A 17,495-nucleotide genomic window follows, 5' to 3' on the forward strand; every position below is an offset into this window, starting at 1 on the left:
TTATTTGTTATTAATTAAAAACTGATTAAGAATGTTTCATATATTTAAAATAATTCAAAATGTATTATTTTTCTTGTTATTTTCGGTTGCTTCGAGATGGGCATTGCAATCGGTCGTTATACCAGTTATAACAAAAAAAACTGGTTTTTACGTTCCAACTTGTTTTATCACTTTATACGTAGACACGAAAGTTTCAACATCTTTTAAATTATTTTTGATTGTGTTATAATGTTATAAGTTTACACTTGTGTAATAATCTTCAAATACCAATGATTGAACATTTGACATGTAAGTAAAATATAAATAAGTTTAATTATTAATTATGTCGGCATTACATTATCATAGTTTTCAATGTCATAGATCTATCATCAAATATTAGTAGCATAAAGTTTGATGAGAAAATATTATGAAAAATATGTTGTCAATATTCTGTTAAAATGGATGAACCACAGTTTTTTTGCTTTCAAATGGATGACAAGATTATTGTAATACTTATTCTTAGCAGCTGGTGAATCTTATCTTAGTCCTTAGCTTAATCCATTGATTACTTATAGCCTCAGCAATCAATTGCTAAACAAGCTTGTTTCTATATTTATTATAGTTGTTACTGTAAAAGCCTGAACTAAGGTAAATCTTAGGTTTAACTAGTAAATCTTAAGATTTACCAACATGAGTTGGTAAATGTGAGGATTTTTTAAACAAGAGATAACTTTTCTGGCTTTTACCAATAACGTTGGCTAAGATAAACAAATTAAAAGAGGGCAAATAATAAATTGCCAGTTATTAATAGTAGAAAAAACATTTTACTTGTTACAACACGGAGAGCTATTATATAATTTTTCGACATTTATCGTGTCTCTGCGGTAAAACCTAAGATTTACGGAGTGAATGGTGGTAAAAGTTCGAAGTGAACGATGATCACACAACATTTCGGACTTTTACTATTCAGAGTTGGTAAATGTTAGGATTCACTGGAAAAATTTTAGGATTTACCGTAGTTTTGACTTTTACAGTAACATAGATCAACATAGATGACATAGAACCATGATAGTGTAATTAATTTGTTCATTTATAATGTTAATATCCTGTAGAGTTAATTTATTTGAACGATGATCACAGAAAATTTACCATTCAGAGTTGGTAAATGTTAAGATTCACTGGAAAATCTTAGGATTTACCGTATTTCGGACTTTTACAGTAACATAGATCAACATAGATAATAGATCTATGACATAGAATCATGATAGTGTAATTAATTTGTTCATTTATAATGGTAATATCTGTAGAGTTAATTCCATTTGAACGATGATCACAGAAAATTTCGGACTTTTACCATTCAGAGTTGGTAAATGTTAGGATCTACTGGAAAATCTTAGAATTTACCGTAGTTCGGACTTTTACAGTAACATAGATCAACATAGATAATTGATCTATGACATAGAACCATGATAGTGTAATTAATTTATTCATTTATAATGTTAATATCTGTAGAGTTAATTCCATTTGAACGATGATCACAGAAAATTTCGGACTTTTACCATTCAGAGTTGGTAAATGTTAGGTTTCACTGGAAAATCTTTAAATCTTTATAAACCAAGAGGAAGACGATCGGAGAGTGGAACGCCCGAGAAAGAGGTGCTCTGAAGGATACAGGTACAGGTTAATAAGGTCTAAACCGTTAAGTAGACGACGACGACGATAATATTTGAGAATGAAAAGTTTCGTTAAGATAATTTTCCACCTGTTCGAAATACGTTACCCGTCAAACCGGAAATATACATCCATTAACCCAACAATCCCAAAGGACCTCAAATCTGAAATTCTTTCTCACTCAAAAAAGCTACTTTACTCCATCACCCTGTCAACGATTTGTTTCGTACGATTTATACGTGTATAAACCGGCGAATAGTAAAGGGACGTTTTAAATGTTTCGCAAAATTCCGAGTGGGTTGGCGATTTCGAAAAAGTCGAAAATTTCGTTTCATCCACGCCGCACCCATTTGTACTCAGGTCCCAAGTAAATTATTCAACGCGGGGTGCGGCGCGTTATCGACCCCGGGCTCGGTTAATGAAGAAAATCAATTATTGCTGGCTAATAACGGCCGGCTACCGACATTTTTCTAAATTATCTGCCGGTTATTAATGACTCGGTGTCGGCAGCTACTTAAACCTGACGACGTATAGGCCTCTGGCGGCCCCAAAAACAAACTGCGGAAAATAACTCGGACGCTAATCTATTCGCTCAGCTTTATCTACTTAAACTTACTTATTCTTCTTATTCTTCTTCATGGAATGTCAGATATTTTTTGATGGATTAACACACCATCGGACTTGGTCTTTTAAAATTAAAGAATAAATTACTATTCATTTAAATAGATTAGAATAAAATTAAGTTTATAAATTAAAAGCCACAATTTTCTACAATCATCTAAAAGAAATCGCGAAAATGGAATTCACTCTACAGGATATTAACATAATAAAAGAACAAATTAATTACACTATTATGGTTCTACGTCATAGATCTATTATCTATGTTGATCAATGTTACTGTAAAAGACCGAACTACGGTAAATCCTAAGATTTTTCAGTGAATCCTAACATTTACCAACTCTGAATGGTAAAAGTCCGAAATTTTCTGTGATCATCGTTCAAATGGAATTAACTTTACAGGATATTAACATTATAAATGAACAAATTAATTACACTATCATGGTTCTATGTCATAGATATATTATCTATGTTGATCTATGTTACTGTAAAAGTCGGAACTACGGTAAATCCTAAGATTTTCCAGTAAATCCTAACATTTACCAACTCTGAATGGTAAAAGTCCGAAATTTTCTATTTACCACTATCCATCTTATATTTCAGTGCCAATTTTGGTATTCTGGTATATATATATATATTCTGTATTTTGGTATAATTTATAAACGATTTATATCCAACATCTTCGAATTTTTAGCTATAAGCCTTATAACTTCCAAATCTCTAAATAGATGTTTTTGAATGCATATTTCTATTATAATTCATAAACTAAAAGTGATAGGAGAAAATGTTGTAGATGAGAATTCTTCGTAATGAATTAACAAAACGATATTTGTTGCCATTTATATCCCAATTATCTTTATTACCAATCTAGCGGCTTCAAAACCCCAAAATTCTTAAATTAAAATAAGAATTAAATTATAATATTAAAATTATTATAATTCATAAACTAAAAATGATAGGAGAAAATGTTGTAGATGAAGATTGATAGTGATGAATCAACAAAATGATATCTGTAGGCAATTATATCCCAATTATGTTTGTTGCCAACCTAGCGGCTTTAAAATCCCAAAATTTTCAAATTTTGATGCATTTAACAACAAAATGTTTCTTAATTCAAAAGTTAAAAGCTCTGGTTGAGAATGATGTTAATAAAAATTGTTTATTATGAATCACAAAAACATAATTTATAAACGATTTATATCCAACTATTCCGAATTTTTAGTTATAAAGTGTAAAAATTTCAAATCTCTAATTGACGTTTTTGAATGCATTTTTCTATTATAATTCATAAACTAAAAATGATAGGAGAAAATGTTGTCGATGAGGATTGTTCGTGATGAATCAACAAAATGATATCTGTAGGCAATTATATCCCAATTATGTTTGTTACCAACCTAGCGGCTTCAAAATCCAAAAATTTTCAAATTTTGACGCATTTAACAACAAAATGTTTTTTAATTAAAAAGTTAAAAGCTCTGGTTAAGAATGATGTTAATAAAAATTGTTTATTACGAATCACAACAACAGAATTTATAAACAATTTATATCCAACTATTTTGACTTTTTAGTTATAAACCGTAAAACTTCCAAATCTCTAAATTGACGTTTTTGAATGCATATTTCTATTATAATTCATAAACTAAAAGTGATAGGAGAAAATGTTGTAGATGAGAATCGTGATGAATCAACAAAATGATATCTATAGGCAATTATATCCCAATTATGTTTGTTACCAACCTAGCGGCTTCAAAATCCCAAAATTTTCAAATTTTGACGCATTTAACAACAAAATGTTTTTTAATTCAAAAGTTAAAAGCTCTGGTTAAGAATGATATTAATAAAAATTGTTTATTATGAATCACAAAAACAGAATTTATAAACAATTTATATCCAACTATTTCAAATTTTTAGTTATAAACTGTAAAAATTTCAAATCTCTAAATTGACGTTTTTGAATGCATATTTCTATTATAATTCATAAACTAAAAATGATAGGAGAAAATGTTGTAGATGAGGATTGTTCGTGATGAATCAACAAAATGATATCTATATTCAATTATATCCCAATTATGTTTGTTACCAACCTAGCGGCTTCAAAATCCCAAAATTTTCAAATTTTGACGCATTTAACAACAAAATATTTTTTAATTCAAAAGTTAAAAGCTCTGGTTAAGAATGATATTAATAAAAATTGTTTATTATGAATCACAAAAACAGAATTTATAAACAATTTATATCCAACTGTTTAGAATTTTTAGTTATAAAGTGTAAAAATTTCAAATCTCTAATTGACGTTTTTGAATGCATTTTTCTATTATAATTCATAAACTGAAAATGATAGGAGAAAATGTTGTAGATGAGGATTGTTCGTGATGAATCAACAAAATGATATCTATAGGCAATTATATCCCAATTATGTTTGTTACCAACCTAGCGGCTTCAAAATCCCAAAATTTTCAAATTTTAACGCATTTAACAACAAAATGTTTTTTAATTAAAAAATTAAAAGCTCTGATTAAGAATGATATTAATAAAAATTGTTTATTATGAATCATAAAAACATAATTTATAAACAATTTATATCCAACTATTTCAAATTTTTAGTTATAAACCGTAAACATTTCAAATCTCTAAATTGACGTTTTTGAATGCATATTTCTATTATAATTCATAAACTAAAAGTGATAGGAGAAAATGTTGTAGATGAAGATTGTTCGTGATGAATCAACAAAATGATATATGTAGGCAATTATATCCCAATTATGTTTGTTACCAACCTAGCGGCTTCAAAATCCCAAAATTTACAAATTTTGACGCATTTAACAACAAAATGTTTTTTAATTAAAAAGTTAAAAGCTCTGGTTAAGAATGATATTAATAAAAATTGTTTATTATGAATCACAAAAACAGAATTTATAAACAATTTATATCCAACTATTTCAAATTTTTAGTTATAAACCGTAAACATTTCAAATCTCTAAATTGACGTTTTTGAATGCATATTTCTATTATAATTCATAAACTAAAAATGATAGGAGAAAATGTTGTAGATGAGGATTGTTCGTGATGAATCAACAAAATGATATCTATAGGCAATTATATCCCAATTATGTTTGTTACCAACCTAGTGGCTTCAAAATCCCAAAATTTTCAAATTTTGACGCATTTAACAACAAAATGTTTTTTAATTCAAAAATTAAAAGCTCTGATTAAGAATGTTATTAATAAAAATTGTTTATTATGAATCACAAAAACAGAATTTATAAACAATTTATATCCAACTGTTTAGAATTTTTAGTTATAAAGTGTAAAAATTTCAAATCTCTAATTGACGTTTTTGAATGCATTTTTCTATTATAATTCATAAACTAAAAATGATAGGAGAAAATGTTGTAGATGAGGATTGTTCGTGATGAATCAACAAAATGATATCTATAGGCAATTATATCCCAATTATGTTTGTTACCAACCTAGCGGCTTCAAAATCCCAAAATTTTCAAATTTTAACGCATTTAACAACAAAATGTTTTTTAATTAAAAAATTAAAAGCTCTGATTAAGAATGATATTAATAAAAATTGTTTATTATGAATCATAAAAACATAATTTATAAACAATTTATATCCAACTATTTCAAATTTTTAGTTATAAACCGTAAACATTTCAAATCTCTAAATTGACGTTTTTGAATGCATATTTCTATTATAATTCATAAACTAAAAGTGATAGGAGAAAATGTTGTAGATGAAGATTGTTCGTGATGAATCAACAAAATGATATATGTAGGCAATTATATCCCAATTATGTTTGTTACCAACCTAGCGGCTTCAAAATCCCAAAATTTTCAAATTTTGACGCATTTAACAACAAAATGTTTTTTAATTAAAAAGTTAAAAGCTCTGGTTAAGAATGATATTAATAAAAATTGTTTATTATTAATCACAAAAACAGAATTTATAAACAATTTATATCCAACTATTTCGAATTTTTAGTTATAAACCGTAAAAATTTCAAATCTCTAAATTGACGTTTTTGAATGCATTTTTCTATTATTATTCATAAACTAAAAATGATAGGAGAAAATGTTGTAGATGAGGATTGTTCGTGATGAATCAACAAAATGATATCTATAGGCAATTATATACCAATTATGTTTGTTACCAACCTAGCGGCTTCAAAATCCCAAAATTTTCAAATTTTGACGCATTTAACAACAAAATGTTTTTTAATTCAAAAATTAAAAGCTCTGATTAAGAATGTTATTAATAAAAATTGTTTATTATGAATCACAAAAACAGAATTTATAAACAATTTATATCCAACTGTTTAGAATTTTTAGTTATAAAGTGTAAAAATTTCAAATCTCTAATTGACGTTTTTGAATGCATTTTTCTATTATAATTCATAAACTAAAAATGATAGGAGAAAATGTTGTAGATGAGGATTGTTCGTGATGAATCAACAAAATGATACATGTAGGCAATTATATCCCAATTATGTTTGTTACCAACCTAGCGGCTTCAAAATCCCAAAATTTTCAAATTTTAACGCATTTAACAACAAAATGTTTTTTAATTAAAAAATTAAAAGCTCTGATTAAGAATGATATTAATAAAAATTGTTTATTATGAATCATAAAAACATAATTTATAAACAATTTATATCCAACTATTTCAAATTTTTAGTTATAAACCGTAAACATTTCAAATCTCTAAATTGACGTTTTTGAATGCATATTTCTATTATAATTCATAAACTAAAAGTGATAGGAGAAAATGTTGTAGATGAGGATTGTTCGTGATGAATCAACAAAATGATATCTGTAGGCAATTATATCCCAATTATGTTTGTTACCAACCTACTGGCTTCTAAATCCCAAAATTTTCAAATTTTGAAATAAATCCTAAGATTTTCCAGTAAATCCTAACATTTACCAACTCTGAATGGTAAAAGTCCGAAATTTTCTGTGATCATCGTTCATTATTTCAAACTTTTACCACCATCTTATATTTCAGTGCTAATTTGCACGTGGTCATATAAAATTTCATTTGAGTATCCTTTCTGCATTTATTACCTAAAATTCGATAAGTTCGTTTTTTTTGTCATGATATATCTCAAATATTATAATAAGATTAAATTTTGAGTTAAGATATCAAATTAAGATACGACCACTACATTGTGAGCTTTAATTGATTTCGGGTGTGGTTTTGATGTGACTCCCATCTGATAAATTGTCGTGATAAAAAATAAAATTGAGATAATTTTTCATAACACATTTTTATTTTCAATTTTATCGTTATTACTAACGTAATTAACACGAATAAAACGAATAAACCGAAATCCGATGAGATTTAAACACCGTTGACAGCTCCTCTCTCGCATAATAAATTAAAAAGAAATGTATGGGTAAGAATACACGAAGGGAAGTGGACCAAAAAAGATCAAGATTTTATAAGTATGTGTATTTATAGATCGCCGGTGAATTATATCTTAATTATGAAAATATATGGGTGCGGTGGGCGTAATTAATGTATCGTTATTAAAAACGCCGTGTAAGAGGGTTGGACTTCACGCGTGTCTCATTAGCATCGCTTATTTTTAAACTCGTCTCGAAGGAACCAGGTCCTTCTTTTCGTTTCGACGCAACAACCGTACTCCTTTCGAACTTTTTAAGTCACAACATTGAACGGATGAATTATGTTATTCTCCAACACTTTTTGAACTAACAAAAATAAAAAGAAATTTAGAAAAAAAGCTTTTTATCAACTTAATATGTTGTGGTAAAACATAAAAGTATAGTTTTGGTCAATTTAGAATTTACATACATTAATAAGTTAGTATAATAGTTTACTGTGAAGGGTCTTTCAGATTTCACTTCAATGAGATCCCGTTTAAGTTTGTATTCGTTGACGTCGATTTCCTGAAGATGACTGTCATACAGTCGAAACCGGTAAAAATCTAATTTTTATACAATAAATATCATCATCGTTTAAGTGCAATTTTTAGCTTCATTAATTTAGGGTTTGGCCAATGTAATTCCCAATTTTGTTTTGGTCTATGCCATTTGGTCATCATAGTATAACTTGTCTTTGAATTCTAGAGACAGACCAGACTAGTGATGGAACTGATAGTGATTTTCCAAAAAGCCGGATACTGGATATCCAGTTATCCGGCCTATCTTCGGCCTAACATAATTTGTGGTGCATTTTTGAATTTTCTCTTAACTCTAAAAAGGGGATACTTTAATTAATAATTGGTAATATTTCCAAAAGGATCCTTCAAGAAATTAATTTTATAGCGAATTTTGAAAGTTATCGATGAAAATTGCAACAGCCAGTGATTTATTAACAGTTTGGGAAATTTTCATACTTATATTCCAAAAAATGGATTTTATACAAATTTTTAAAACTAAATCTGCGAAAATGCAAAATTCGAAAAAATTGTCGATCATTTCAAAAATTTTTTTCTCAAAAACTAAAAACGATTTTTCAAAACGGCTTTTTGCATTAAAAAGAGGATACTTTAATTAATAATTGGTGATATTTCCACAAGGATCCTTCAAGAAATAAATTTTATAGCAAATTTTGAAAGTTATCGATAAAAATTGCAACATCGGAAATTTTATCAAAACTTCCAATATTATTTTCTCAAAAACTAAAAGTTATTTTTCAAAACGGGTTGGTTCATTGGAAAGAAGACACTTTTATTAACACTTTGGGAAATTTTCATACTTATATTCCCAAAAATGGATTTTATACGAATTTTTAAAACTTAATCTGCGAAAATTGCAAAATTCTAAAAAATTGTCGATCATTTCAAAAATTTTTTTCTCAAAAACTAAAAACGATTTTTCAAAGCGGCTTTTTGCATTAAAAAGAGGATATTTTATTTAATAATTGGTGATATTTCCACAAGGATCCATCAAGAAATTAATTTTATAGCGAATTTTGAAAGTTATGGATAAAAATTGCAACATCGAAAATTTTATCAAAACTTCAAATATAATTTTCTCAAAAACTAAAGGTTATTTTTCAAAACGGGTTGGTTCATTGGAAAGAGGACACTTTTATTAACACTTTGAGAACTTTTTATACTTATATTCCAAGAAATGGATTTTATACGAATTTTTAAAACTTAATCTGCGAAAATTGCAAAATTCCAAAAAATTGTCGATCATTTCAAAAATTTTTTTCTCAAAAACTAAAAACGATTTTTAAAGCGGCTTTTTGCATTAAAAAGAGGATACTTTAGTTAATAATTGGTGATATTTCCACAAGGATCCTTCAAGAAATTAATTTTATAGCGAATTTTAAAAGTTATGGATAAAAATTGCAACATCGGAAATTTTATCAAAACTTCCAATATTATTTTCTCAAAAACTAAAAGTTATTTTTCAAAACGGGTTGGTTCATTGGAAAGAAGACACTTTTATTAACACTTTGGGAAATTTTCATACTTATATTCCCAAAAATGGATTTTATACGAATTTTTAAAACTTAATCAGCGAAAATTGCAAAATTCGAAAAAATTGTCGATCATTTAAAAATTTTTTTCTCAAAACTAAAAGCGATTTTTCAAAACGGCTTTTTGCATTAAAAAGAAGATACTTTAATTAATAATTGGTGATATTTCCACAAGGTTCCATCAAGAATTTAATTTTATAGCGAATTTTGAAAGTTATCGATGAAAATTGCAACATCGAAAATTTTATCAAAACGTCAAATATTATTTTCTAAAAAATTAAAAGTTATTTTTCAAAACGGGTTGATTCATTGGAAAGAAGACACTTTTATTAACACTTTGGAAAATTTTCATACTTATATTCCAAAAAATGGATTTTATACGAATTTTTAAAACTAAATCTGCAAAAATTACAAAAAATTGTCGATCGTTTCAAAAATTTTTTTCTCAAAAACTAAACGCGATTTTTCAAAACGGCTTGTTGCATTAAAAAGAGGATACTTTAATTAATAATTGGTGATATTTTCACAAGGTTCCTTCAAGAAATTAATTTTATAGCGAATTTTGAAAGTTATCGATGAAAATTGCAACATCGAAAATTTTATCAAAACGTCAAATATTGTTTTCTCAAAAACTAAAAGTTATTTTTCAAAACGGGTTGGTTCATTGGAAAGAGGGCACTTTTATTAACACTTTGGGAAATTTTCATACTCATATTCCAAGAAATCGATTTTATACGAATTATTAAAATTTACTCGGCGAAAATTGTAACATTCGAAAAAATTGTCGATTATTTCAAAAAATTTTTCTTAAAAACTAAAAGTGACTTTTCAAAACGGCTTTTAGCATTAAAAAGAGGATACTTTAATTAATAATTGGTGATATTTCCACAAGGATTCTTGTAGAAATTAATTTTATAGCGAATTTTGAAAGTTATCGATGAAAATTGCAACATCGAAAATTTAATCAAAACTTCTAATATTGTTTTTTCAAAAACTAAAAGTTATTTTTCAAAACGGGTTGGTTCATTGGAAAGAGGACACTTTTATTAACACTTTGGCAAATTTTCATACTCATATTCCAAGAAATCGATTTTATGCGAATTTTTAAAACATATTCGGCGAAAATTGCAAAATTCGAAAAAATTGTCGATCATTTCAAAAATTTTTTTCTCAAAAACTAAAAGCGATTTTTCAAAACGGCTTTTTGCATTAAAAAGAGGATACTTTAATTAATAATTGGTGATATTTCCACAAGGTTCCATCAAGAATTTAATTTTATAGCGAATTTTGAAAGTTATCGATGAAAATTGCAACATCGAAAATTTTATCAAAACGTCAAATATTATTTTCTCAAAAACTAAAAGTTATTTTTCAAAACGGGTTGGTTCATTGGAAAGAAGACACTTTTATTACCAGTTTTGAGTATTTTCATACTTATATTCCAAAAAATGGATTTTATACGAATTTTTAAAAATGTGATGAAGAATTACAAGCTAAGAGAAGAAAATTAGACAAAACTGCAACAAAAGATTTTATACATATATCGTATTGGGATTGTTACAATGAGGTTGCTAATGACCAACTTTATATAAATAAAGTTGTATTCAATGAAAAAAGTCCTATTGGGTTGAGCTTGTTTATTACTTGCAGTGTCCAACACCTAACAGAGATACTAATTGCTGTGAATGGTGGAGTACTAAGTAGTAAGTTTTTAATATCCGGTATCTTTTTGGGTAGTTCCAGACATTTTCTGAATGTCTGAGCTTTTTATCAACAATTTTATCTGTATAATTTTAAGTTTTGGTGTCATTTCGGAGTGTTAAGTCTTTCCCGCGTAATTTGAGACTTCCTCAGGCAGTCCAATATAATTTCGGCGTTTCTCTTGTAGTTTTGTGTTTAACTTGCTTAATTCCTGACATTTTCTGCCAATTTGGAATTCAAATTTAATTAAACGTAACTCCTAACATTTTCGGAAAATCTCAACTCGTGGCATTGTAATTCCAGATTTTTCCCTGCAGTTTAAGACTCGACCAACGTAATTCCTGATAGTTCTTGATGTTTTAAGCATGGCCAGAATAATTACAAAGCTTGTTTTGCTATATGATGTTTGGTCCCAAACATTTTCTTGCAGTTTAAAATTGGTCAGAATAATTACTGACATTTTCAAGCAGTTCTTGAAAATGTTTCAGTCTTTTAAAGTCTGAAATCTCACTAAAATAATTTTAAACTTTTACTGATAGTATGGCAGTACAAATTTTACACTTTGAAATTTGTAATTGTATAGTTCGACATTTGCTCCTGAAGATTGAATGATCCACCGAAATCAGTATATTTATTAAAATACCTTACACTGATGAAATTTTGTATATTTTTAAAATTTTTTATCTTCTTTCTGACTATTAATCAAAACTGTTCGGTTATAAAAATTATAAGAAACAAGAAAAAAACTGTAATCTATAAAATGTGGACACAAAACAATTTGTATCAATTTACTGAACACTTAGGGGATTACGGTCTATAAAAAAAAGTAAGGGGAACTCGTTTTTTTTTCCGTTTTATTCCTTCATTTTCTAAGAGCTTTTTAACAAGGTATAAAAAACCGACTCAACATTTTTTTTCTATTAATTTTATAACATTTTATAAGGATTAAATTCAAAATAAATTTTAAATTTAACCACTTTAATGAGAGACAAGAATTTTAGATTACGCAACGTTGTTATAGGTATAATTTTGTTTTTATTTTTTTATTTTTTCGGTGGTACTAGTGGTCTGATGGTTAGGGGTTCGCAGCGGGGGGCGTTCGGATAAGTCTGTGACCACAGGGGTCAGGCGCCGGATCACCACACTTTGGTGAACAGAAGCCGGACCCAACGCACTCCTCTTTCTCTGCTTCAATCTTCTAAAAACCCCTTTGTTTACAAAAGAGATTAATTTATGCATTTTTTCCCTAATCGTTAGACGAGCTTTTTTTTCCAAATGATCTTCAATTTCACCCTTAATTTCCCCTGGGACATTTCCGAGCCCTCGAGAACCTGAAATTACCAACGTAACTTAACGGACGTAACAATCAATTGCTTCGTGAATGTCGGTCATAGATCAATCCAGGTTTTCCCTATACGGGCATTTACTCGGGCGGATTACTCCTAACTTACGATCCAAGGAGTTTGATTGATTTCAATGCGGGTACGAAACGACTTCCAGGACGTCGTTCTCTCCTACTTAACTAAATACAATTAAATAAACGTCGAAGATGGTATGGCTAAAATGTTGGAATGTAAAATTGTTATAGGTAATGAGATATGATAAAATCTAAGGGTGAATAGTTAAGGTAATCAACATTTTAATGAGGTATTTAAGGATTGAACCATCTGCTTAAAAAAAAATTTTACCGTTAAACCAGTGATTCCCAATATGTACTTAAAATAAAGTCAAAATCTAACAATGCATAATGCAAGTGATGCGATTTTGTTACCTATTGACCACGTTTTTATTTTGATGTGGAGAAAATTATTGAAAATAGAGCTCTTAATACATCTGTTGCCATTCAGATTGAAATTGCTTGAGTTGAATTGCTTGTGGGTGCATCTGGATACAGCTGAAGGAGCAATAATTTCAACAACCATGACGCCCACTATATGTTTCAAGACTGCTTTATCCATGGGTTGTGTTACTTGGAAGGCAATACATAGAAAGTAATGTCGCATTAGTTTTGCCTTATATCGACTAAAGTAGTTAAACCATCTGATGAAAATAACTGTTGTCATATAGTCCTTGATGATGACAGTCTCTATTCCATATGAAATATGTTTCACACATTCTGACTTCAAATGATTCCTCATCGAAAATCATCATAGATCGAATAGCTGTACTAAAACCATTGCCACGTGCAACAATTGTTACATTTTCTGCATACAATTTAATTAATAGAACTTTTTTGTACCTCTCCTTATCACCTTAACAGTTCGAGAAGCACTTGTGTAGATAAGCCTCGAATTCATCCTTCTGCGGATCAAAAAGAAATAGACATAAGATAAGAATCTGTTTGTCGGTAGATCTGTACCACTTGAAAATAAGAAAAATATATATATAAAATATTTGTTGATATATTTGTTTGTCTCCTCGAAGTGGCCTCTTTTGGTAATCAAATTATGTACATATATTGCTTATTCAGAAGATCTGTTCTTCAGGAGCAAAATTGGTATAGTTTTACATAATAAATATTAAGGAGTTTCGACATGAATACAATTTGATGTAGGCAGGAATTGTTTAACTTGTCTCTTTCTAGCTGGGTTTAGCTAACTTTTTAAATTTCCATAAACTTCAACCTCAAACATTCTTTTATAACGTAAAAAAATTTTGTTTCGGAGAAAAATTTTTCTCTCTCCAACCTCTTTTCGACTTGACGTTTAAAAATGGTATGAATCAAGATATGGACGTACTTAGACGGACTTAGATTATTTCACCACATACATTTAAATGTATGTTAGATTTGAGGTTATAATTATAGAGTTAGATCCCTTAGAAGAACAGACGTACTTTTTCGACTTGTCTATTTGAATTGTACAGTAGACATATTAAACTAATGCTATCTCTTTCTAACACACTAGAGGTTTGTGAATTTTAATTTACCACGTATGGCATTTGTAAGAGCGGAAAACGATGATTTACTGCCAGCTCTCGTGGCGTCTACTATATCAAAAATTGTTCAACCTGGAATCTTAAAATTTGGAACAACCTAACCTCAAACATTCTTTTATAACCTCAAAACGTTTTATTTCTTTATCTTCAATAGTTTTGGAGTAAAAGTTTTTCTCTTTAACCTCATTTTTAGGAAATATCATAAATTTGTTATTTTAAAAAATCTTTATATCAAAAATTGTTTAACCTAGAATCTTAAAATTTGGTACAACCTAACCTCAAACATTCTTTTATAACCTCAAAACGTTTCATTTCTTAATCTCCAATACTTTTGGAAAAAAGTTTTTCTCTTCAAGCTCATTTTTAGGAAATATCAAAAATTTATTATTTTTAAACGTCTTTATATCAAAAATTGTTTAACCTGGAATCTTAAAATTTGGTACAACCTAACCTCAAACATTCTTTTATAACCTCAAAACGTTTCATTTCTTAATCTCCCATAGTTTTGGAAAAAAAAAATTTTTCTCTCTTCAACCTCATTTTTAGGAAATATCAAAAATTTATTATTTTAAAAAATCTTTATATCAAAAATCGTTTAACCTGGAATCTTAAAATTTGGTACAACCTAACCACAAACATTCTTTTATAACCTCAAAACGTTTCATTTCTTAATCTCCAATAGTTTTGGAAAAAAATTTTTTTTTTCTTCAACTTCATTTTTAGGAAATATCAAAAATTTGTTACTTTCAAAAATCTTTATATCAAAAATTGTTTAACCTGAAATCTTAAAATTTAGTACAACCTAACCTCAAACATTCTTTTATAACCTCAAAATGTTTCATTTCTTAATCTCCAATAGTTTTTGAGAAAAAAATTTTTTCTGTTCAACCTCATTTTTAGGAAATATCAAAAATTTGTTATTTTTAAAAATCTTTATATCAAAAATTGTTTAACCTGAAATCTTAAAATTTGGTACAACCTAACCTCAAACATTCTTTTATAACCTCTAAAACTTTTATTACCTTATCGCGAATGGTTTCGGAGAAAAAAGCTTTTCTCTTCAAGCTCATTTTTAGGAAGTTTCAAAAATTTATTATTTTTAAAAATCTTTATATCAAAAATTGTTTAACCTGAAATCTTAAAATTTGGTACAACCTAACCTCAAACATTCTTTTATAACCTCTAAAACTTTTATTACCTTATCGCGAATGGTTTCGGAGAAAAAAGCTTTTCTCTTCAAGCTCATTTTTAGGAAGTTTCAAAAATTTATTATTTTTAAAAATCTTTATATCAAAAATTGTTTAACCTGAAATCTTAAAATTTGGTACAACCTAACCTCAAACATTCTTTTATAACCTCAAAACGTTTCATTTCTTAATCTCCAATAGTTTTGGAGAAAAAATTTTTTTCTGTTCAACCTCATTTTTAGGAAATATCAAAAATTTCTTATTTTAAAAAATCTTTATATCAAAAATTATTTAACCTGGAATCTTAAAATTTCGTATAACCTAACCTCAAACATTCTTTTATAACCTCAAAACGTTTCACTTCTTAATCTCTCATAGTTTTAGAGAAAAAAATTTTTTCTGTTCAACCTCATTTTTAGGAAATATCAAAAATTTATTATTTTTAAACATCTTTATAACAAAAATTGTTTAATCTGGAATCTTAAAATTTGGTACAACCTAACCTCAAACATTCTTTTATAACCTCAAAAAGTTTGATTTCTTAATCTCCAATAGTTTTGGAGAAATTTTTTTTTCTCTTCAACCTCATTTTTAGGAAATATCAAAAATTTGTTATTTTTAAAAATCTTTATATCAAAAATTGTTTAACCTGGAATCTTAAAATTTGGTACAACCTAACCTCAAACATTCTTTTATAACCTCAAAAAGTTTGATTTCTTAATCTCCAATAGTTTTGGAGAAATTTTTTTTTCTCTTCAACCTCATTTTTAGGAAATATCACAAATTTGTTATTTTTAAACATCTTTATATCAAAAATTGTTTAACCTGGCATCTTAAAATTTGGTACAACCTAACCTCAAACATTCTTTTATAACCTCAAAACGTTTCATTTCTTAATCTCCCATAGTTTTGGAGAAAAAATTTTTTCTCTCTTCAACCTCATTTTTAGGAAATATCAAAAATTTATTATTTTTAAAAATCTTTATATCAAAAATCGTTTAACCTGGAATCTTAAAATTTGGTACAACCTAACCTCAAACATTCTTTTATAACCTCAAAAAGTTTCATTTCTTAATCTCCAATAGTTTTGGAAAAAAAAATTTTTTCTCTTCAACCTCATTTTTATTACATTTTTTTAATTAATAGAACTCTTTTTGCACCTCCCTTGCTAGAACAGTTTAGTAATGATGAACTGATTACAGAAACTGATTATAGGTTTTTTCAGGTTTTGTTATATTTTTTTCCTTAATACGTTTTTTATGGATGGCGTAGCAAAAATAAGTTTAGCCACTTTTCGCCTGCTGTCTTCTTTGACTTATTGAATGGCAAAGTTGAATACACATCACATCACAGTACAGTATTCGTCTTCCATTTCTTTACTAAGATATGGATTGCGACCAAGTTTCTGACATAAGATCCACTCTTAATATAATCGCGTAGTGTTCTCCTTGGAATTCATTCCATCATCTATCCAGAGGCCTCTTTTCGACATTTTCTGAATTACCTGAAACGTCTGCGTTAGTGTAAAAAGATGTTCATAAAATGAAGGAAATAGATTGATTTAAGTAACCTGTCCTCCACTCTAAGCTTAAAAGCTCGAAAAGCACTTGTGTAGATAAGCCTCGAATTCATCCTCCTTCGGGTCAAAAAGAAATAGACCCCGGATAAGAAGTTGTTTGTCGGTAGATCTGTACCACTTGAAAATAAAAAAAAAATAGGATCACTTCACTCTTCGCCTGTCAAGAGGTTAACGGAAGCGAGTACTTGTGTCTATTAATAAAGATCTAGTAAAAACGCGATAAATATTTCATTTGTATGTATGATTTTTCTTATTAATTTTGTGGGCGCCCCTCGGCGGTAGATCAATTAAAAAACATTTCTTGTGGCAAGAAAGCAAGAAAGGCGGCCGATCAAAGAGGTCCGTGATGAATGTTAATATT

General features: G+C 28.1%; 2 protein-coding genes across 7 annotated transcripts in view; one reads left to right on the forward strand and one right to left on the reverse strand.

The window, feature by feature from the left end:
- Positions 1-8,667, reverse strand: part of LOC111413468 (deoxycytidylate deaminase) — a 314,302-nt gene extending 305,635 nt beyond the window's left edge. Inside the window, exon 1 of the mRNA XM_071199901.1 lies at positions 8,662-8,667. The gene's annotated coding sequence lies outside the window, so the exon portion shown is untranslated. The remainder of the gene's footprint in view (positions 1-8,661) is intronic.
- Positions 1-17,495, forward strand: part of LOC111413469 (A kinase anchor protein rugose) — a 391,387-nt gene that overhangs the window by 304,458 nt on the left and 69,434 nt on the right. The gene's annotated exons all lie outside the window — the stretch shown is intronic.

The sequence above is a fragment of the Onthophagus taurus genome, chromosome 11 (genome assembly GCF_036711975.1).
Source record: "Onthophagus taurus isolate NC chromosome 11, IU_Otau_3.0, whole genome shotgun sequence".
Classification (NCBI taxonomy): domain Eukaryota; kingdom Metazoa; phylum Arthropoda; class Insecta; order Coleoptera; family Scarabaeidae; genus Onthophagus; species Onthophagus taurus.